A 24,883-nucleotide genomic window follows, 5' to 3' on the forward strand; every position below is an offset into this window, starting at 1 on the left:
GACAAAGCCATGCTGACGATCCCTGATTATTCCCTGCCTATCCAAGTGCAGATTAATCCTGTCCCTCAATTTTTTCCAACAGTTTCCCAACCACTGATGTTAGACTCACCGGCCTGTAATGACCTGGTTTATCCTTGCTACCCTTCTTGAATAATGGTACCACATTCGCTGTCCTCCAGTCCTCTAGTACCTCTCCTGTGGCCAGAGAGGATTTGAAAATTTGTGTCAGAGCCGCTGCTATCTCCTCCCTTGCCTCACATAACAGCCTGGGATACATCTCATCTGAGCCTGGGGGTTTATCCACTTTTAAGCCTGCTAAAACAGCTAATACTTCCTCCCTTTCAATGTTAATATGTTCAAGTATATCACAATCCCCCTCCCAGATCTCTATACCTACATCGTCCTTCTCCATAATGAACACAGATGAAAAGTAATCATTTAAAACCTCACCTATATCCTCTGGCTCCACACACAGATTGCCACTTTGGTCCCTAATGGGCCCTGCTTATCCTCTTGCCCTTAATATACTTATAAAATGCCTTAGGATTTTCCTTTATCTTGCCCGCCAGTGGTACTCCCCAAAGTTGAACAGGCTTAAGCTATAGGATGAATTGAATATACTTGGGAAATGGGCAAACAAGTGGCAGATTAATTTCAATGTAGACAAACGTGAAGTGCTTCACATGGGGTCAAAATGCCAGGGAGGGACTATTAATTAAATGGAAAGAAAATAATGTTCATGAAAATTGAGATCTGGGGTTTGAGACTGACAATATTGAAGCTATTGAAACAATACTCTGTCAGTGAGTAAAGCAAATCAGATGTTGGGATACATTAAAAGGTGAATATCAAGCTGAAATAGTTAGAGGATCCCACTTTGTAAATCATTGGTGTGATCGCACTTTGAATACTATATGCAATTCTGGTAGTCATAGTACAGAAAGACTACGGAAAAGGGCGACCAAAATGATTGAGCGGATGAAGGGATTGGATTGGGACGAGCAATTATGTAAATGGAGCATGTCCTCACTGGAGAAAAGAAGGTCGAGAGGTGATATGATTGTTGTTTTCATGATTCTAAAGGGACTAGATAATGCAGATCAGGACGAACTGTTCCAAGTGGAGATTGCATAATTCAAACACAAATTAGATAGATTTCTTCCAGAAAATAAATATTTTGGTGTTCAGTACATGATCCTCAACGGTTTCAACCACTAGGGTGGTTTTCCACATGCCTGGATCTGTTATAGGCTACCAGATCTGACTGACTGCCGGGATTAGTAAACAATTCCACTAACACTGTACCATGCAATTAGCACGAGGGTAAAATGCGAAATAGATAAACCCTAGTCTTTTTCTCATCTAGGAACTCTTACGTTCTTTTAATTTAAAAAGAATGCAGGCTTAGTCATTATTAGAGATTGGAACATAGTGGATTTTGTCACCTGGTGCTCAAATGAGGTGATTTGATAAGCTAAGTATCACACAAGACTTCTGTATCAACAATGTGCCTTAACCAACCTAAATTGGATCCAAAATTGGCTTAGTGGCAGGAGGCAGAGGGTGATGGTCGAGGGTTGTTTTTGTGAGTGGAAGCCGGTGACCAGTAGTGTACCGCAGGGATTGGTGCTGGGACCCTTGCTGTTTGTAGTGTACATTAATGATTTAGACGTGAATTTAGGAGGTATGATTACCAAGTTCGCAGATGACATGAAAATTGGTGGTGTCGTAAATACTGAGGAGGAAAGCCTTAGATTACAGGACGATATAGATAGGCTGGTAAGATGGGCAGAGCAGTGGCAAATGGAATTTAATCCTGAGAAGTGTGAAGTAATGCATTTTGGGAAGACTAGCAAGGCAAGGGAATATACAATGCATGGTAGGATCCTCGGAAGTACAGAAGGTCAGAGGGACCTTGGTGTACTTGTCCATAGATCACTGAAGGCAGCAGCACAGGTAGATAAGGCTGTTAGGAAGACATACGGGATACTTGCCTTTATTAGCCAAGGCACAGAATAAAAGAGCAGGGACGGTATGATGGAGCTATATAAAATGCTAGTTAGGCCACAGCTGGAGTACTGCGTACAGTTCTGGTTGGCACACTATAGGAAGAATGTGATAGCACTGGAGAGGGTGCAAAGAAGATTCACCAGGATGTTGCCTGGGCTGGAGCTTTTCAGCTATAAAAAGAGAGACTGGATAGGCTAGGGTTGTTTTCCTTAGAGCAGAGAAGGCTCAGAGGGGACCTGATTGAGGTATACAAAATTATGAGGGACATAGACAGGGTAGATAGGAAGAAACCCAGAGGGTGGTTGGAATTTGGAACATGCTGCCTGAAGGGGTGGTAGAGGCAGGAACCCTCACAACATTTAAACAGTATTTAGATGAGCACTTGAAAATGCCATAACATGCAAGGCTACGGGCCAAGTGCTGGAAAATGGAATTAGAATAGATAGGTGCTTGATGGCCAGACAGAAATAATGGGCCGAAGGGCCTGTTTCTGTACTGCGTAACTCTATGACTCTATAATGCCTCTAGCCTCTGAACAATATTACCCGTTCAGTGGCAAATTTATGTAAACTTGCATCACTACGAGGTTGAGGCAAAACTTTGACAGGGTCAAAATCCTGGAACTCCCTTCCTAATAGCACTGCTAGTGTACCTACACACCACACCAAGGACTGCAGCGGTTCAAGGCAGCTTACCACCTCCTTCGCAATGGAAATTAGGGATGGGCAATGAATGCTGGCCTAGTCAGCGACGGTCACATCCCATGAATGAATGAAAAATAGAGACCTCTCAAACTAAATTTCATAGTGAAAGGAGTATAGAGAGAGAAAAAAAAGTCAAGGTTTCCACTGACTTACACTGACTGTGATGACTGAGGCCGAACTGCCTGCTAACACTCAATGTCAAGGTTCGAATGTAATGAGTTAAATACCAAGACTGTTGATATGTAAAACTGTACCTAATATCCCTAACTCCTTCAAGAAAAAAGGCCACTGGAATACTATATTTTTGATGACATAGATTTGATTTACAGTGTATTGGAGTATATGGGCTATTTGAGGTCCCAATACAGAGCCTGCTAGACCACAAGATTTCTGTCTATTTGATATTGTATAATGCAAGTAGTATGGCAAAAGAGAAAGAATAGTTTTACAGAGCGAACTATGATCTGGAATGCACAGCCTGAAAAGCAACTTCAATAGTAACTTTCAAAAGGGAATTGGATATATACTTAAAAAGGAAAAAAATTGCAAGGTTATGGGAAAAGCAGGGAGTAGAACTAATTGGATAGCTCTGTCAAAGAGGCACAATGGGCCGAACAGCTGCATTGTGCTTTTTAAGATTCTATAAATTCTAAATATCTTTATTTGTTAACTTAGCAGCATGTTATTTCTGCTGGTATGTACTAACAAATGTTTTCTGCATCTTTTCCCTCTGGATAGGACACGGTCATTTGGAAGTTAAGATCGCCTTCTGGAAATATGTCAAGTTCTGCATGTGATGTCCCACACAGAAAGTTTAAAAATTTCTTTGTGCATTATTTAAAACCTCAATAAAACTATTAACCTGCAAGAAAAAAAAAGTAAATCATCTACCCGCTAATCAGTGTAACTCTAAACTTGGAGTACAAATTGGTTGTGAAGGCAGAAATGGCCAAGTAAAATGGTAATAGAATAACTGCCACTCCATTTTGTTCTGGTGTCAGATCAGGCCCTTGCTCTGTAGTCAGCATGCACCTACACTAAAACCTAACCAATGGGAAGCTAAACTTCTTAATATTGATGTCGTAGTTGGAGTGTGAATGCACCCTTTTAGCTTACATGATGGCCCTGTTTATTTCATCAGAGCAATGATATTTTTTGGATTTAGTTTGGCTTGGTTTGCTGCTTTTTCTACTGATCTGCTGTAACTGAGCAACAATCAATTGTACTACAATATTGTCTCACAATCAAAAATCAATGTTCATCATCTATGAAGCTTCACAATTCTTTTTAGATAATTTAGATATCAGCACATATTCACCATATTAAAAGGAAATATTGCTATTTTAGATTCGATCCACTTCAACAATGCCAAAGGAAAGGAAAAAATATTTTGAGCAGTCCCCATTTTATACATTGAAGTATACCCATGAATTTCAACATTGATATACTAACTGCACTGTTATGGTCTCAAGGCAATGATTACATACCAAAACAAAAATTAGCGAAAGCGAAGTTAAGTTTTTCAGAAGAAAATATTAATGTTTTGAATGTGGAAAAATGGAAGTTGTGAAGAACTTGCATACAGGATACAGGTTACACAGAAGACTTTAAATAACGGCACTATTAAATTGCATCCAACAGCTTCACACATTCACAATTTAGAGAACTGCACAATCCTGCAGTACTGAGTTATACAGCACTAACTCTCAAATCAAGAAAAAGACAGCTTTGGACATGCATGGAAATCTGATTGCCGGAGTCCATATGCTGGTGAATGTTTCTGCATTAGTGATTGCCCTACTGGGTCTTTTGCTACAACCCTCATTGGATCTTCTTTAACTCCAATTTTAAAGTTACACTCAGATCAGCAATTGACATTTATCAATAGCTGCTTTTATGCTTTATTTTTGTGCCAGGTTAGTGCTACTGGCTCCTACGACATGAGCTTTGCACAGTTGGCATCTGGGAAGATGTGCTCCCCCTTCACACCACCCTATAAATGCTATAAATGGTGTTTAAATTGCTACGGAAGAAACGGAAGACCTAATAGGCTTGATGCTCAACATATCTAACCAATGCACAGCAGCAAATAAGACTAAATTATATACTAAAACAGTAGAATATAAACCATATAAACTGCGATCAAAGTGTGCCGTGCTCTGATTGCACCACACCTTGAATACTGTGTTGCGTTCTGGTTGCCAAAAAACAAAAAAGAGGTACTGGCACTGAAGGAAATGCAGGGAAGAGCTACAAAGCTGATCTCTTTGTATTCGGTTGTCCAAATTATAGAGACAGTCTGGAGAAGCATAGGCTTTTCAGTTTAGAACAAAAGGTGCCTGAGAGATGACCTTATACAAGTATATAAAAGACAGTTGAGAGCATGAAAGGCAAATGCAATTACGTTAAATTAAGAGTATGACAAGGAGCCACAGCTTCAAAGTAGCTAAAGGTAAATTTAAGAGTGACTGTTATGACCAGGTGACCAATGTGTCTAGGGGGTCTCTTGCTGTCTTATTGTAACAAGATTTAATTTTAAAGACACTGTTTTGAGCTCCCTTTTCTTGTGAATTCGTGTTCATCAGGCAAATAACTGAGCACAAACAGGCTTTCTTTGGTTTAAAGCAGAAAGATGAAATTTATTAAACCTTAAACTTAACTCGAATACAGTTCACGCCAGTGGATATACGACGCGCTCACGCTAGCATGCACACACGATATAAACATGCAAGATAGGGACAGAAAAGAGAGGATAAGTAGAACAGTTGGTGGCAATATCTTGTTACGGTTTCTTGAGCTCGCTGTCGTCCTTAATTGTAGTTATATTCTTGCGTTTCGTTGGGGCTCAGTAATCGTCTTAAAATTTTGTTCACGTGGCAAACCTTTTTCTCTGAGTTTCACGTGTCTTCAATGGTTTCAGTTCCCTGAGAGATAGGCAGGCAGGTGTTCTTAGTTCCAGGAGAGCACATGGCGTCCTGCCTTGCAATTCCTTTGTTTTGGGAGTTCAAACTCAAAAAGCTCCCAGGATGCTCAGCAGGTTAGTCATGTGACTAGTTCCTTATATGGAACAGTCTCTTCACATCTCTTGTTGGAGGCTCAAATTTCTCTGCCCAGCCAGCCATGTGACTAAAACTAGTCTGACCACTTCTATGTATTGGAGAGCCACGGCACAGTCTCCATTGTTTCAACATTGTCTGTTACCATGGAAATGCCTTTCCGGTCAGGGCTTGCAATTTTAAGTTTTAATGTTCATGTGGTAAAACAATGTGTGCCTCAGTCTTGGCAGGTGGGGATTTGCCTCACAGTGATCAACACATGGAATGGACTTCCAGATACAGTAGTGGAGGTGTAAAAAAAGGACTCATTTAAAAACATTAGATGCTGAAATGGGGCACTCTTGGGTCTATCTGGATGGCAGAGCTGAGGTTGACGATTTGGCCTTCCCATCCATAATTACTTTGTGATCTGTCCTACAACAGATGAAGCCAAAAATATGCACAGATGATTCATTATGGTAAAAGACAGACTGGATTATGATGCAGTAGTGTTACATAACAAATTAACTGGGGATCTTCAAAGAAATGAAGGACCGGGTTGGCAACAAAAATTACATTTATATGTCAGCAAGAATTTTGACACCACGTCACGCAAGTGTAGGAATGCAGGGAATAGGAAACAAGGTTTAGTACTGAAAATTGGCCAACACAAAGAAAGCAAAAAGTGATTGTGAATGGTACTACCGCAACATGGCACTAGTGGTGTGCCAGGGGACTCAGTGCTAGGGCCACTCACTACTGAATAAAGTGCATATAAATGACCCAGACCTGGGGAGAGAACAAAAACACCTAAACTTTCAAAATTATACTGAACTGTGCAAGTTTGAAGCAATAGAGAAAAGGCAAAGAAAACTCAGAGATCTGGTGAATAGGTTGGGATGGTGGGTTGATGAGTTGCAAATAAAAAAAACCTCAGGATGTCCCAAAGCACTTTACAGCCAATGAAGCACTTTTGACGTGTAGTCAATGTTATAATGTAGGAAATGTGGCAGCCAATTTGCACACATCAAGGTCCCACAAACAGCAATGAGATAATGGCCAGGTAGTTTGTTTTTGTGAGGCTGATTGAGGGATAAATATTGGCAAGGACACCAGGGAGAACTCCATTGCTCCCCTCTGAAATAGTGCCATGATATTTTGCATCCACGAGGGAGCAGACGGGGACTCGGTTTAACGTCGCATCTGAAAGACGGCACTCCCAACAGTGCAGTTCTTCTTTTTTCTTTTGGGCCTCCTTATCTCGAGAGACAATGGATACGCGCCTGGAGGTGGTCAGTGGTTTGTGAAGCAGCGCCTGGAGTGGCTATAAAGGCCAATTCTGGAGTGACAGGCTCTTCCACAGGTGCTGCAGAGAAATTTGTTTGTTGGGGCTGTTGCACAGTTGGCTCTCCCCTTGCGCCTCTGTCTTTTTTCCTGCCAACTACTAAGTCTCTTCGACTCGCCACAATTTAGCCCTGTCTTTATGGCTGCCCGCCAGCTCTGGCGAATGCTGGCAACTGACTCCCACGACTTGTGATCAATGTCACACGATTTCATGTCGCGTTTGCAGACGTCTTTATAGCGGAGACATGGACGGCCGGTGGGTCTGATACCAGTGGCGAGCTCGCTGTACAATGTGTCTTTGGGGATCCTGCCATCTTCCATGCGACTCACATGGCCAAGCCATCTCAAGCACCGCTGACTCAGTAGTGTGTATAAGCTGGGGGTGTTGGCCGCTTCAAGGACTTCTGTGTTGGAGATATAGTCCTGCCACCTGATGCCAAGTATTCTCCGAAGGCAGCGAAGATGGAATGAATTGAGACGTCGCTCTTGGCTGGCATACGTTGTCCAGGCCTCGCTGCCGTAGAGCAAGGTACTGAGGACACAGGCCTGATACACTCGGACTTTTGTGTTCCGTGTCAGTGCGCCATTTTCCCACACTCTCTTGGCCAGTCTGGACATAGCAGTGGAAGCCTTACCCATGCGCTTGTTGATTTCTGCATCTAGAGACAGGTTACTGGTAATAGTTGAGCCTAGGTAGGTGAACTCTTGAACCACTTCCAGAGCGTGGTCACCAATATTGATGGATGGAGCATTTCTGACATCCTGCCCCATGATGTTCGTTTTCTTGAGGCTGATGGTTAGGCCAAATTCATTGCAGGCAGACGCAAACCTGTCGATGAGACTCTGCAGGCATTCTTCAGTGTGAGATGTTAAAGCAGCATCGTCAGCAAAGAGGAGTTCTCTGATGAGGACTTTCCGTACTTTGGACTTCGCTCTTAGACGGGCAAGGTTGAACAACCTGCCCCCTGATCTTGTGTGGAGGAAAATTCCTTCTTCAGAGGATTTGAACGCATGTGAAAGCAGCAGGGAGAAGAAAATCCCAAAAAGTGTGGGTGCGAGAACACAGCCCTGTTTCACGCCACTCAGGATAGGAAAGGGCTCTGATGAGGAGCCACCATGTTGAATTGTGCCTTTCATATTGTCATGGAATGAGGTGATGATACTTAGTAGCTTTGGTGGACATCCGATCTTTTCTAGTAGTCTGAAGAGACCACGTCTGCTGACGAGGTCAAAGGCTTTGGTGAGATCAATGAAAGCAATGTAGAGGGGCATCTGTTGTTCACGGCATTTCTCCTGTATCTGACGAAGGGAGAACAGCATGTCAATAGTCGATCTCTCTGCACGAAAGCCACACTGTGCCTCAGGGTAGACGCGCTCGGCCAGCTTCTGGAGCCTGTTCAGAGCGACTCGAGCAAAGACTTTCCCCACTATGCTGAGCAGGGAGATTCCACGGTAGTTGTTGCAGTCACCGCGGTCACCTTTGTTTTTATAGAGGGTGATGATATTGGCATCGCGCATGTCCTGGGGTACTGCTCCCTCGTCCCAGCACAGGCATAGCAGTTCATGTAGTGCTGAGAGTATAGCAGGCTTGGCACTCTTGATTATTTCATGGGTAATGCTGTCCTTCCCAGGGGCTTTACCGCTGGCTAGAGAATCAATGGCATCACTGAGTTCCGATTTGGTTGGCTGTATGTCCAGCTCATCCATGACTGGTAGAGGCTGGGCTGCATTGAGGGCAGTCTCAGTGACAGCATTCTCCCTGGAGTACAGTTCTAGGTAGTGCTCAACCCAGCGGTCCATCTGTTTGCGTTGGTCAGTGATTATGTCCCCCGATTTAGATTTGAGGGGGGTGATCTTCTTGATGGTTGGCCCAAGAGCTCTCTTCATGCCATCATACATTCCTCTGATGTTTCCGGTGTCTGAGGCCAGCTGAATATGACTGCATAGGTGTTGCCAGTAGTCGTTTGCGCAACGCCTAGCTGTTCTTTGTGCAGTACTTCTGGCTGCTTTAAGTGCTGCGGATGTTAAATCGCTGGGGGCTTTCTTGTAGTTCAAAAGTGCAATGCGCTTAGCGGCTATGACAGGTTCCAGCTCTTCATTATGAGATTGAAACCAGTCTGCATTTCTCTTCGCACTTTTGCCGTAGGTGGTCAAAGCTGACTCATAGATGGCGTCTCTGATGTGGGCCCACTTGGTCTCAGCATCCCCTGTGGGAGTGTTTTGAAGGGCTGTTACAAGTGAATTTAGAAATTTTTGTAACAGCTGTGGGTGAGAAATTCTGCTCGTGTTGATGCGCGGGTGGCCCTTCTGCTTGGAATGATGCAACTTCTTTGGTCTGAGTCTAACCTTGCTGCACACCAGGGAGTGGTCGGTGTCGCAGTCCGCACTGTGGAAGCTGCGTGTGATTTGAACACTGTTTAAGGCGGCTCGCCTTGTGACAATGAGGTCTAGCTGGTGCCAACGACGAGATCTTGGGTGCCTCCATGAAACCTGGTGAGAGGGTTTAGTGTGAAAGAACGAGTTGGTGATGCAGAGGTTATGATAGGTACACAACTCAAGCAGTCTCTGCCCGTTCTCATTCATCCTTCCAACGCCATAGCGCCCAAGGCAGGAGGGCCATGAGTCATGGTCGGCCCCAACCCTGGCATTAAAGTCCCCCAGCAGGAATAGGTGTTCGGTGTTGGGGATGCTGCTAATGATGTTATGGAGTTGTTCATAGAACTGGTCTTTAGCTTCAGGTGCGGAACAGAGTGTTGGAGCAAAGATGCTGAGTAGGTGTACTGGACCAGAGGTGGTGAGCAGTCGGATGGACAGTATGCGTTCCGAGCCATTTGAGGGAGGCTCTATCATGCTGAGCAAGGAGTTTCTGATGGCGAAGCCCACTAATTCCCCCAATATTACACTGGACTGTCAGCCTAGATTTTTGTGCTAAAGTCTCTGGAAAGGGACTTGAACCCACAACCTTTGGACTCAGAGGCAAGAGTGCAATCAACTGAGCCATGGCTGACAATGTTTTTTTTAGTATTTATTGCATTTATTATGGACAAATACCAGGTGATGAGACTAGGGAAAGGGAATCAACAATGAGAGTTTACATTTTTTAAAAAGTGCTATATAAATGCAAGTAGTTATTGTTATTACTATAAACTAAATTACACCAGGCTGCATGATAAATCACAGGATTGAGAACTCAAGGGATTGGTGGATGGTTCAGTAAAACCATCCATGCAATGTACAGCAGCAATAATGAAAACTGTACAACTCAAGGGTTAGAGCACAAATCCCAGGATATGATAACGACTCTATATAAGTGACGAGTAGACACCTGGAGTACTCTGCACAATTTTGGTCACAGTGCCATAAGGATGTTTAAGTACTGAATGCAGTGTAAAAAATGTCAATTAAATTGCTAACTAGCTGAAGGCATTTCAGCTATAAAGAAAGGTTGAAGAAACTGTGATGGTTTCCTCTAGAGAAGAAACAGCTCAGGGAATATGTTATTCAAGTACATTTAAGAAATAAATAAATTGAATCCAATGATATATTCAAAGTCTAAACCAAGGGTAATTAAAAACATAAAATGCTGGAAATATTCAGGAGGTCAGGTCGCATCTATAAAGAGAGAAACAGAGTTAATGTTTCTGGTCAATAAGCTTTCGTCAGAACTGCCTTATTCCAGATTTCCAGCATTTCTCTGTATTTTGCTTTTCTAAACCATGGGGCCATGGACTCCAGCATAGAACAGGAAAGGTGCTCAGATAATTTAGATTTAACTATTTAACACAGCTGATAAATGAACACGTGGAATGAAAGGCTCTGGGAAGAAGGTGTATAAAATATCAACAATTGATAGGTAAATTGGCCATTGTAAATTGCCCCTAGTGTAGGTAGGCAGTAGAGGAATTGAGGGAAGGTGGGGATGTGGTAGGGAATATGGGATTAATGCAGGATTAGTATAAATGGATGGTTGTTGGTCGGCACACACTCGGTGGGCCAAAGGGCCCGTTTCAGTGCTGTATCTCTAAATAATTAGATAGATATAAGAGTAGACACAAGAAAGCTATTAGTTTTTAAGCCTGCCTAAATGGACTGCACAAATCATTCCTGACAACTATAAAGACTACATTTAGATTAAACTACAAACACAGCCTTGGATGCTGGTAACACATTGAACTTAAGGATCAACAATCATGAACTTGTAATAAAATCTAAAGCTATTACGAATAAGCACCTCTGATGGTGACAATGATCAGGACGGTCTTAGTTTCAACCCTCAGTCTGCACTGGGCTCACTGATCAGTGAGCCAGCAGGTAAAAAAGACATTACATCTGGCCACAGCACCTCAGACAGACATGTAGCAGAGGGAGGGTATGGAGGGGGAAGGAAAAATCTGCTGGGGTTCTCAATTCCTGACCACCTTCCACTGACTCTTGCAGGAAAGCACACCTCCTGGTGCTGGCTGAGGGTAGATTCCTGTAAAGCAAGTCATATATCCATTCATGTGGCTGACAGCAACATGCATGACAAATGATAGTTAAGTTTTTCAATTTTGAGCAGATTAAATTACATGTGTAAGCATTCAAACTTATTTCTCTTTTGAGCAGATTGATTCATGCTGCAATACAAGGCTGCCAGTGCCATCAGCCTACATCTAGTCCATTATTCATATAAACAAAACATGATCATCAGCCTATCTCATTTTGGTGGCACATTTCAGCCAAGTATAATTTGTCTTCATCCAACTTCTACAGACCTACACACTCCTGCAGTGCCTCATTGAATACACCAAAATTATCCAATATAATCTAGTGTTTTAATTATTGTATACACCTCTATCAAATCACCTCAAATCCCTATGCATCTCCACAGGGAATGGACCCAGTTCTTAAATAAATAACTAAGGTTTAAAACCGGGAATTTGTTTGGCCTGCACCTTTCCCAAAACTTTTTCATAGTCTCTATAATCACCCACCATGAGACCACCAAAACTAGACGCAGTTTTCTAATGCAGTCTAACCAAGGTTGTACAGAACAAAATGGTGCACTGTTTTATATTGAATAGTCCTATTAATACAACCCAACACCTTATTTACTTTGGCTACAGTTTCTCGGCATTGGTCATGAACCTTTACAGAATTATGAACTATAACACCAAGGTCCTTTTCTCTTTCTCAAGCAATCCAGTTTTATTCCACGTGAAGTGTAAGTGTACTTGGTGTTGCGCCTGTTCAAATTCAAAAACTGCACTTATCTAGGTTAAATTCCATTTGCCAGTTTGACAATTCCCCCAGCGCATCTAAATTTGTTAATATTTGTTCTACTCTACAGTCCTAACACTCGCACAACTTTTAGCATTATCCATGAACATATGGACTGTCCCTCCAACCCCAACACTTCTATCTAGCTAATTTATAGAATACCAATCCTTGTGGCACATCACAAGCACCAAACAGATCAATAGTCACCAATAACAATTTCCTATTTACAGGAATGTGCCCAAATCTTCCAACAACTGCAGCAATTTCCCATCGATTCCACAAGACAATGCCACGATTCGTTAGATACGGCAGATCAGAAAACAGCAATTCAAATTTATTTGGAGATGGAACGGTTTTGCAATGGGCTCTGCAGGCACAGAATGAAATAACTACCAATGTTCGTTATTCACCTAGAATATTACTGTACATTCCTATGTTTTAATTACGGCCACCAAACCAACAACCTTGCTGGCAAGGATAGCAAATAATCCGAACATTTTAAACTTGCATACACATTATAACTTTTTAAATCCATTCATGGGATATGACTGTCACTTGCAATGCCAGCATTTAATTCCCAGAGAGGTGGTGGTGGTGTAGGTATAACCAGAGTGCTATTAGGCAGGGAGCTCTCGTTTTTGATCCAATGACAGTGAAGGAGCGGCAATATATTTCTAAGTCAGGACAGTGAGAGAGTTGGAGGGGTAACTTGCTGGTGGTTGCATTCCCATACGCCTGCTGTCCTAGTTCTTCTAGGCAGCAGAGGTTGCGGATTTGGAAGGTGCTATCAAAGGAGCCTTGGAGAGTTGCTGCAGTGCGTCTTGTGAATGGTACACACTGCTGTCACGATGCGCTGGTGGGAATGAATATTTAGGGGTGCCAAACAAGCAGGCTGCTTTGTCCTGGATGGTGTTGAATATCTCGAGTGTTGCTGGAGCTGCATCCAGGCAGATGGAGAATATTCCATCACACTCCTGACTTGTGCCTTGTAGATGGTGGAAAGGCTTTGGGAAGTTAGGAGGAGAGTTAGGTGAGTTACTTGCCACAGAATATCCAGTGTCTGACCTCCTCTTGTAGCTACAGTATTTATGTGGTTGGTTCAATTAAGTTTCTGGTCAATGGTGACTCCCAGGACATTGATGGAGCCAAGTGACACTGATGGAACCCAAACTGGGCATTAGCGAGCAGGTTATTGGCGAGTAAATGCTGCTCGATAGCACTGTCGACGACACCTTCCATTACGCTGATGATTGAGCGTAGACTATAAGGCACTAACTGGCCGGATTGGATTTGTCCTGCCTTTTACTGGGCTATTTTCCATATTGTTGGGTAGGTGCTGGTGTGGCTCAAGTAGAACAGCTTGGCTAGAGGTGTGGCTGGTTCTTCAGCACGTCTTTAGGACTACAGATGGAATCTTGTCGAAGCCCATAGCCTTTTCTGTATCCAGTGCACTCAGCCGTTTCTTGATTTCACGTGGAGCGAGTTAAACTGGCATCTGTCATAGTGGGATCTCAGGAGGAGGCCCAGATGGATTATACATGCAGTACTTCTGAAAATGATTGCAAATAGTTCAACCTCATCTTTTGCAATCATATGTTGGGTTCCACCATCATTGAGGATGGGAATGTTCACGTTTAATCGTTCACCACCATTCACAACCGGATGTGGCAGGTCTGCAGAGCTTTGATCCAATCTGTTGGTTGTGGGATCACCTAGCTCAGTCTACAGCATGCTGCTTTCGCTGTTTAGCATGCATATAGTCCACTAGTTTAGTACATCTAGTGTTCCTGACATAATCTTCGACACTTGTCACTGAACCAGGGTTGATGCCTTTGCTTGATGGTAATGGTAGAGTGAGGGATATGCCAGGCCATGAGGCGACAGATTGCAGTGGAGTACAATTCTTCTGCTGCTATTGGTGCACAGTGCCTCATGGATACCCATGTTGACAGATTTCTTTTTTAATTATCATAGAAGTCACAATCATAGGAATATTAGAACCCAAAGATCACAAATTAAACATTTTCTAATAACACTTTAGTCTTTCCTGGTCAGCAAAATTGCCATTTAGCAGCTCACCACCACCTTCTCAAGGGCAACTAGGGATGGGCAACATAAGCTGGTTTTGCCAGTGATGCTCACATCCCAAAAACAAATTTTAAAAAAATCAATAGCAACACACTAAGGAAGGGGAGAATGTTTAAGCAAAGAGCATCACAAAACTTTTCACTTCAAATTACTGACCAGTAACACTGAATAACTAAAGTGAAGCCATCAGTTCTTCACCCTAGTATTAAATAGCTTGAAATGCTCTCCGCAGGCAGTCCAAAGATGTTAGGACAAAATTTATCATTGCACTCCTGACCACTTTTCACAGTTCAAGTGGGCATAGTACCAAATTTCACATGCGTGTCTTTTATATTTTACTGAAAGCTTAATGATAACACTATCTCCTCCTCCTCCCCACCACACATTCCCAGTTTTGAAAGTAGTATCCAATTAGTCCCACTCCCTTGCCCTGCAATTTCCTCCCCTTCATGCTTACCCAAACTGAGATCAATAGGATACAGATTAGCTGTGATCTCATTGAATAGTGCAACAGACTAAAGTGACTGAATGGCCCACTCCTGTCCCCATGTTACTAATTCCCCTTTGAAAGTTAATATTGAATCTGCTTTTGTCATTCTTTCAGGCAGTGCATTCCAAATCATAACTCACTGTACAAAAACATTTCTCATCACACCTCTGGCCCTTTTGCCAATTACCTTAAATCTAGGTCCTCTGGTTAAAAATCCTTCAGTCAGTAGAAACAATTTCTCTTTATTTGCTCTATCAAAACCCTTCATAATTTTGAATACCTCTATTAAATCTTCCCATAACCATCTTTGCTCGAAGGAGCAACAACCTCAGCTTCTCTAGTCTCTCCATCTAACTGAAGTCCCTCATCCCCGGTACCATTCTAGTAAATTTCCTCTGCCCCCTCGCCAAGGCCTTAACATCCTTCCTAAAATCTGATGCCCATATTGGACACAATACTCCAGCTGAGACTTAACAGTGCTTTATAAAGATTGAGTATAATTTCCTTACTCTGTACTTTATGCAACAAATCCTTTGCAGACTTGATAGGACGAATGTTGTTCTTTTATGCAGTACTATTCCATGATTCTATGAAAATTTAAATTAAGCTAACAACCTGGGCAAAAAATAATGCATTACAACACCTCTGCGATGACTAGACTTCTAGCGCAATATCAAACTTCCCTGGCTAGTAAATGTTCTGATTCTCCAACTTAAGGAAGAAAAATGGCAGCAATAGAAATCACAGTCCAACTTCCTTCTTCTCCTGAAGAGGGTGACCTTTTCCTGGGTTCAGATTCCATGGGGGCTGATAGTCCTTTCCAGTAGCTCATTCAAGTGATTGTTTTTAAAAATGCTAGGCTATTCAACCATGAAGGACATCATTCCTCAAAATCCAATCTGACTTCACCCAAGGCAAGGGAATCAAAGGTTATCATGGGTCGATGAGAGTGTGGAATTCGAGATACAAACAGATCAGCCATGACCTTACTGAACAGCAGAGCAGGCTTGAGGGGCCGAATGGCCCACTTCTGCTCCTAATTCGTATGTATGTTCATAAAGGTCACAAGGCGGCGCTTTCCAAGCCAGTGGGTAAAAAGCGCACATCCCATTCCCCCCTCCCCTCCACAGACCGGGAGCACTAAGACCATTTGTAGTACTCCTGCTGCTACCCTGCTACAATCAACTACATGAACATGGATCAGAAATGGAATCTGGAAACTTAACTCTGGATAGTTAATAATACCAGGCAATGACTTTGTTCTCTAATCATCAGGAGAGGTGTTCGATTCATTCCAACGAACTTTTAAGATATCAGTATCCAGTCATTAAAAACAGAAAGCCCATGATGGCATAGCAATAAGACAAATTTCACTCCTAAGGTAAAGTGTCCTTTCTCCAAGACCAGCAATCACAGCAACATAGATCAAAATGCAGCCAGATCTTTGGGAAGTATCTCCATTTACTGATGAAGCTGTTAATTATAATACATGACAGTTTTTCCTGAATAATGCAGGAAAGAAATAATAAAAACAAAATGCAAGTGTTTAATTGAGTGCGCGAGTAGAGAGAGAGTGAGCGAAAGAAAAAGAAAATGAATAACTGGGGAAGATGGGGGAGTTTACTCTAAGTGAAGGACAAACACCACAACTGCAATGTGTACTATCTACAGAATGCATTTCAGCAACTCATCAAAGCTTCTTTGGAAGCACCTCCCAAATCTGAAACTACTAAAATCTACAAGGACAAAGCAGCAGGTGAGTGGGAACACCATCAGCTCCAAACTTTCCCTCCAAGTCACACACCAGTCCAACTAGAACACCGAACAGAGTTTATTCATTGTTGCTGAGTCAAAATCTTGGAACTCCCTTATTAACAGCACTGCGAGAGTCCCTTCAACATGTGGACTGCAGCGGTTCAAAAATAGGGCCCAGCGCCACCTTCTCAAGGGCAACAGCAGAAGGGCAATAAATGCCAGCCTTGGCAGCAATGTCCACATCAAGAATTATTTTACTTAAGCTGGTCAGACAGGAATTCCTTCCTGTACCATAAAATGCACCTTGCAGCAAGTCAAAAGGAGCAACACCGAGTTGATTCATAGGACAATCAATATACAAGTTACGCTTTGACAAAAACTTGCATTTACATAACACCATTAATGCAAAACAAACACACCTAAGTGCTTTACGCATTTCAAAGGAGATACTCGGAGGGTGTTACCAAATGCTTGGACAACGAGATGGGTTCTAAGGAGAGGGAGGTGGAGGGGGTAGGCAGGAAATTTCAGGGTCTAGGCAGCTGAAGACAAAATGATCAATTCTGGGTGAAGGAAAGAGATTGATATGTGTAGAATTACAGAGATTTAATTCCTTGCAATTTGAGGTATATATGGGTTTTTGTAATTGTTAAAAGGAAGGTAGCTTACACCTCATTAGTGTTATCGCCTTAGTTGCAAGTAAAATATTTGCTCAACCTCATAAAACAGACAGACATGGTTGTCTAGGAAACTCAGCTTGCAACAGTTCTTGTACTAACACGCTGCCCAACAGCATGGTGAGATGCAGCTTTGTACTCCATTGCACAAATTGATTGAGGTTGATGCCAAGCAGAGTAAGGATAAGCTTTTAAGAAAAACAGTCAGCTTAACAGGTCATTTTTTTTCCAATTCTTGGATGGTGTCAAATTTCTTGGGTGTTGTTGGAGCTGTACTTATCCAAGCAAATGGAAAGTATTCCATCACACTCCCAACTTGTGCCTTGCAGGTATGAGAGGGGCTTTGGTGAGTCATGGCATGAGCCACTGGCGACAGTAACCACAACATTTATGTGGCTGGTTCAGTTCAGTCTTTGGTCAGTGGTGATCTCAAGGATATTGATGGTCAAAGGAAGGTGGTTATGTTCTCTTGCTAGAGATGGTCACTGCCTCACTCTTTTGCCACAAATGTTCCTATCAGCCCAAGCCTCGACGTTATCTAAGTCTTACTGCATACAGGCATGAACTGCTTTCATTACCTGAGGAATTGTGAACAGAGTGGAACCTGTGCATTCACAGCAAACAGCCCCATTTATTAGCTTATGATGGAGGGAAGATCAATAGCGTAGCTAAAGATAATTGGGCCTCGGAGGCTGGGATCATTTCCTCCAATGAAAACTACCATCTTCCTTTGTACCAGATATGATTCCAGTCACTAGAATTTACCCACCTCACCACCCCCCACGTCTAACCCAAAGCCAGTGACTGCAGTTTTACTAGAATGCCTTAGTGCCATATTTTGCATAAATTATGCTTCAGTACATCATTTGACTATCATTTTGTTTTAGAAAAATGCCCCAGAGGCAATGAATGTGTTGGCTCTAAGCATTAAAAATCACATACTTGCCTGAAGTCCACATATGCACATTTTCCAGAATTCACTGGATACCAATCATGAGCTAAAACACTGGCTAATTATGTCTATCCTTGGCTTGGAGGTGCTGAGTCCAATTGTAACACCCATACAATACCCTGGTTAAGATCATGTAGCTCAGCAGAACCCACAGATCAAAGTATATTGCTGTTGTGTATCTAAAGTGACAGCAAGAGTACAGGTCTGGGCTCAGAATGGACTCCAGGGACTTGAGCACAAAATCTCGGCTGACATTTCAGCACCGCACCCGGAGTGCTGCACTGTCAGAAGTGCCAGCTTACAAGTGAGACTGTCATGCTAGGCTCTCAGCTGCCAAGAATGAGGCACATTAATTTTGTCATGAACATTGATTTTAAACTGTTACTGGAGTGAAGAAAGGTCTTGTTAAATAGATCAGCCATGGCTGGAAAAGAGATTTGCATATTAACGGGCTGCACAGTGGCGCAGTGGTTAGCACCGCAGCCTCACAGCTCCAGGGACCCGGGCTCGATTCTGGGTACTGCCTGTGCGGAGTTTGCAAGTTCTCCTGTGACTGCGTGGGTTTTCGCCAGGTGCGCCGGTTTCCTCCCACAGCCAGAGACTTGCAGGTGATAGGTAAATTGGCCGTTGTAAATTGTCCCTAGTGTAGGTAGGTGGTAGGGAATATGGAATTACTGTAGGGTTAGTATAAATGGGTGGTTGTTGGTCGGCACAGTCTCGGTAGGCCGAAGGGCCTGTTTCAGTGCTGTATCTCTAAATAAATAAATTTAATAAAAATAACAGTGTTTGGAAGGACAAAGCAGCCATTCCCTGACACATTCACCCCACAATGGATCTTTTATTGCCAGACGTTGAAGGTGGGGGAGCTCGCATTCCAGGTTGACTGCTAAGATGGCCGAATACACAAGCGGACATGGTCAAACCAGCTAGTCACATGACTAACCTGTTGGGCAACCTGAGTTTTTTGAATTGGTACAAACAGTCTGGGGGAAAAGTCAGTTTGCTCCTGGACTGAGAAGATCTCTCTCCTGTCTGCTCCCATCTCTTTCTCACAAGCCTCTGAATCCAATGAAAACACATGAACCCCAAGAGAGAAAAGTCTCCTACAGTGAACAAGGTTTAAGAATAATACTGGGTCCCAACAAAAAGCAAGATCTACCTACAATCAAGGACTCTACAGTGAGCTCCAAGAATCGTAACTCTTCTGATATTGCCTCAAACCTTTCCACTTTATTTTTCTTCTGCTCTTTTCTGTCTCTATTTGCACGTGTGTATCGTGTATGCATGCTAGCGTTGGGTGCGGCGCGTGTCCGATGGCATTAACCGAATTAGAGTTTAAGTTTAATAAATTTCAAATTTTCTTCTTTAAACCCAAGAAAGCCTGTTTGTGCTGGTTTCCTTGCCTTATAATTGGAAAGTGAACACGTTTCACCAAGGGGGAGCTAAAAACAGTGTGCTTAAAATTAAACCCTGTTACAGCAAAAGCAGGTGAAGGCTGAAAGGGAACCCTTGACCTCTTTCTCACCTGGTCATAACAGAGGCATTAAAGAGAGATCCCGCCTGTCCTCTTAGACAGATGCATCTGGTTCACTAATTTTCTTCAGGGAATGAAATTTGCCATCCTTACCTGGTCTAGCCTATATGTGGCTCCAGACCCACAGCAATGTGGTTGACTCTTAACTGTCCTCTCAAAAGGCTTTGCAAGCCACTCAATTGTACCAAACCACTATAAAAGATTTAAGAAGTAATAAAATTAAACGGACCACTCGGCATTGACCGAGGCACCAGTTTCAGACATGACAAAAGCACATCCAGCCCAGTCAACCCTGAAATATCCTTATCATCAGGGGACTTGTGCCAAAATGGGGAAAGCTGTCTCACATAATAGTCAAATAATAGCCTAACAACAGTCATGCTCACACAATCATACCTTTCAGCCCACATCCCAGAGTCCTTCAACACTATCCCTGTGCATGCCTTGTTCCATCAGCAGGACAAACCCAACAAAGGCACACTGGTATACAATCAGGAGAAAGTGGCCCTGGAATCCTCAACATTGATTCCTAACCCCATGAAGTCTTAAGGCACCGGGTCAAACATGGGAAGGAATCCTCCTGCTGATCCCTCAGCTGATGTATCAGTACTCCTCCATTTTGGAATATATTCTGGGTGGGGGATTTCAATGTCCATCACCAAGAGCCGCTCAGTAGCACCACTACCAACTGAGCTGCGCGAGTCCTGAAAGACATTGCTGCCAGACTGGGTCTGCTACAGGCAACATGAGAACCAACACGAGGGAAAAACCTACTTGACCTTGTCCTCACCAATCTACCGCATTTGCATCTGTCAACGACACTACTGGTAGGAGTGACCACCACACCGTCCTCGTGGAGACGAAATCCCATCTTCACAGAAGACACCTGCCATCATGTATTGTGGCACTACCATAGTGCTAAATGGGATAGATTCAGAACAAATCTAGCAGCTCAAAACTGGGTATCCATGAGGCACTGTGGGGCATCACAACAGCAGAATGGTATTTACCTACAATCTGTAACCTCACGGCTCAGCATATCCCTCATTCTATTATCATGAAGCCAGGAGACCAATCCTGGTTCAATGAGTGCAGAACAGCATGCCAGGAACAGCGTCAGGCCCATCTAAAAATGAGGTGCCAATCTGGTAAAGCTACAATACAGGACTATATGAAGGTTAAACAGTGGAAGCAGCATAGACAGAGCTAAGCAATCCACAACCAACAGATCAGATCACAACTCTGCAGTCCTGCTATATCCAGTCGTAATAATGGTAGACAACTGAAAAACTAAATGGGAGGAGGGAATTACCATAAGCATTCCCATCCTCAATGATGGTGGAGCCTAGGAAAAGATTACAAAAGACAAGGCCGCAGCGTTTGCAACCACCTTTCACCAGACCCATCTTTGCCTCTTCCTGAAGTCCTCACCCTCTCAAAATCCAACTGATTCACTCCATGTGATATCAAGAAATGGCCGAATGCACCGGATACAGAAAAGGCTATGGACCCGGTCAACAATCAGGCTGTAGTGCTGAAGACCTGTGCTCCAGAACTAGCCGCGCCTCTAACCAAGCTATTCAAGTACACCTACAGCATCTACCTGACAATGTGGAAAATTGTCCAGGTATGTCCTGTCCACAAAAAGCAGGACAAATCCAATCGGGTCAATTACTACCCCATCAGTTGACTCTCAATCATCAGCAAAGTAATGGAAGGAGTCATCAATAGTGCATAAAGTGGCATTTCACAATAACCTGCTCACCGGTGCTCAGTTTGGGTTCCACCAGGACCACTGCTCCAGACTTCATTACAGCCTTGGCCCAAATATAGACAAAAGGGCTGAATTCCAGAAGTGAGGCGAGGGTGACTGCCCTGGAGATCAAGGCAGCATTTAAGCAAGTGTGGCATCAAGGAGCCCTAGAAAAACGAGTCAATGAGAATCGGGGGAATTACTCTTCACTAGTTGGTGTCACACCTAGCACAAAGGAAGATGATTGTGGTTGTTGGAGGCCAATTATCCCAGCCCCAGGATATTGCTGAAGCGGTCCCTCAGCCCAACCACCTTCAGTTGCTTCATCAGACCTTTCAGTTCCAATCGCAACTATGTCAAACTACTTTCCCTTGACATTCACTGACATTACCATCACCAATTCACCCACCATCAATGCCCTACTGTTGCAATTGACCAGTAACTTAACTGGACTAGCCACATAAATACTGTGACTACAAGAGCAAGTGAGTGACTTACCTCCTGATTCCCCAAAGTCTTTCCACCATCAAGGCACAAATCAGGTGTGTAATGGAATACTTTCCACTTGCCTGGATGAGTGCAGCTCCAACACTCAAAATGCTTGACAGTATTCAGACCAAAGTAGCCTGTTTGATTGGCACCCCATCCACCACATTAAACATTCACTCCCTCCACCACCAGGACACTGGCTGCAGTATGTACCATCTACAAAAAGTACAACAGCAATTCCCCATAGCTCTTCAACAACATCTTCCAAATGCACGACCTCTACCACCTAGAAAAGCACAGGCAGTAAGCACATGGGAACGCCACCACCTCTAAGTTCTCCTCCAAGTTGCACCCCACCCTGACTTGGAAATATATTGCTGTTTCTTTATCGTTGCGGAGTGAAAATCCTGGAAATTGCTGCCTAACTGTGGGAGTACCTTCACCACGCAAATTGTAGCTGTTCAAACCGGCAACTTGCCACCACCTTCTCAAGGGCAATTAGGGATGAGCAATAAATGCTGGCCTTGCCAGCAAGGCCCACATCCCACGAATGAAAGAAAAAAAAATGCCATGGGTCTATTTTGAAGATCGGGGCATTTTCCCTGATGTTTTGGCCAATATTAATCCCTCCTTGAACATTACTAAAATAGATTATCTTATTGTTATTATATTGTTGGCCCGTTTCCCACATTACAAATGTGACTTAATTGACTGTAAAGCTCCGAGTTATCCATATGTCATGAAAGAACATACATCCATATAGTGCCTTTCTTTCTTTCAGTGTAGATTACTAAAGCATTTAAAAAGTGAGACAGGGCAAGTGTATCTTCCCTCAATATAAAATGGGAGTTTAATAAAAGCTATGATTTATCACTTCCATTATTTTTAAAGCACACCTGAATAAAAAAATTGAGGAAATGTTACACAATACAAAAAGTGCTTAAAATTTGACAGTAATTTAAACGAACAAAAAAAAACTTCTTTTGAAAAGTTCTTCCATCTGAAGGTGAGAAGGGGCTGGCCGACGCAGCAGTGATGGGGAGTTAGAAGCAGGCAGTCTGGCCTTGGCGCCAAAGCTCAATGTGAAATAGTCCTCCCTCTACAACAGCAAAATGCTGAAAGACACACACACAGAGACACGCCAACCCATCTCATCCGCACCGCCGCCGTGTGGCCGCTCGCATTTGCAGATAAAAAATATATATCTTTGCACAACTTTTAACAGTTTCTTTCATTTTTTTTAAAAAAACGGCATTGCGATGAGATAACGGTGGGGAGTTGGGGCCCTACCTCTTTCTGAGTTTTACATCCACGGCAACACCAGGAGGCAAGGCCGATGAATCCACCGCGGCCTCGATTAAAAGACCTTCTCCCGAACAACACACACACACAAAGGGAAAGGGTCAAAGCCCGCAAGCACTCACCGACCGCTCCCATTCAGGACGACACAGGCCACCAGACGCGGCGAGCCACCGCTCCATCAGGGCCCAGCTATCGGTTGAAGGGAATAACAAGGGCTCCTATTATGCGGCTCCGCGACGTCGCTGCTTTTCTCTCCCTCTCGCCGCCTCCTGTTTGTGTTGACAGAAGCCACTGAGCATGCGCCGGGCTGGGCCGCGCCGCCAGGTATTGTGGGGGCTGACCAACGGTCACTCGGATGGGAGGCCAGTTGGCCAAACGGCCAGCAAGTTGGACGTTTGCCGCGATATCAGGAAGAAACAACTTACATTTGATGACCAGCGCCTTCTCACTGCCTCTAGGAAGTCCACAAGGCCGATGAAGCACTTTGGAAGCAGAGTCACTGTTGTAATGCAGGAAAGACGGCGGCCAATTTGGGCACAGCAGGCTCCCACTGTGGTAACCACCAAATAGTCTGTTTTAGGTGATGTTGTTTGAGGGGTAAATGTTGGGTTAAACGCCCCACCCTTTTTCCAAACCATATAATGATTACAGCACAGAAGGAGGACATTGGGCCCATCGTGTCCGGCCCAGCTCTCTGTAAGAGCAACTCAGCGAGTCCCACTCCCCGCCTTTTCCCGGAGTCCTGCAATTTTTTTCTCCAGATAATTGTCAAATTCCGTTTTGAAGGTTATGATTGAATCTGCCTCCACTACACTCTTCAGACAGTGCATTCCAGATCCTAACCACACACTGCATAAAAAAAAAAGATTTTCCTCATGTTGCCTTTGGTTCTTGCTATTCACCTTAAATCAGTGTCCTCTGGTTCTCAACCCTTCTTAAACGGGAATAGTTCCTCCCTATCCTTTCTGTCTAGATCCCTCATGATTTTGAACACCTCGATCAAACCTTCTAAGAACCACTCCAGCTTTTCCAGTCAATGCACAAAACTGAAGTCCCTCATCCCTGGAACCATTCTCATAAATCTTTTGTGCACATTCTCTAATGCCTTCAAATCCTTCCTAAAGTGCGGTTCCCAGAATTGGACACACTACTGCAGTTGAGGCCAAACCAGTGTTTTATAACTTTTCACTATAACTTCCTTGCTTTGTTTTCTGCGTCTTTGTGAAGCCCAGAATCCTGTGCCTTTTTAACCACTTTCTCAATCTGCCCTGCCTCCTTCAACAATTTGTACACTGTTAGGATCCCTCTGCTCCTGTATCCCTTTTAGAATTGTATCCTTTATTTTTTGTTACCTCTCCTCATTCTCCTACCAAACTATCACGTCACACTGCTATGTATTACATTTAATCTGCCACGTGTCTGCCCATTCCGCCAGCCTGTCCATGTGCTCTTGAAGTCTATCCCTATCCTTCTCACAGTTCACAGTACTTC

General features: G+C 43.4%; 1 protein-coding gene across 2 annotated transcripts in view; it reads right to left on the reverse strand.

Moving 5' to 3' along the window:
* jade3 (jade family PHD finger 3) overlaps positions 1 to 23,692 on the reverse strand; it is a 53,571-nt gene extending 29,879 nt beyond the window's left edge. The window contains exon 1 of one of the 2 annotated variants that reach the window (XM_068033241.1): positions 23,515 to 23,690. The gene's annotated coding sequence lies outside the window, so the exon portion shown is untranslated. Of the gene's footprint in view, positions 1 to 23,514 lie in introns of both variants that reach the window. The other variant, XM_068033243.1, reaches the window with a different exon arrangement.
* Between the last annotated feature and the right edge of the window lie 1,191 nt (positions 23,693 to 24,883).

Source organism: Heterodontus francisci, chromosome 6 (genome assembly GCF_036365525.1).
Source record: "Heterodontus francisci isolate sHetFra1 chromosome 6, sHetFra1.hap1, whole genome shotgun sequence".
Lineage (NCBI taxonomy): Eukaryota > Metazoa > Chordata > Chondrichthyes > Heterodontiformes > Heterodontidae > Heterodontus > Heterodontus francisci.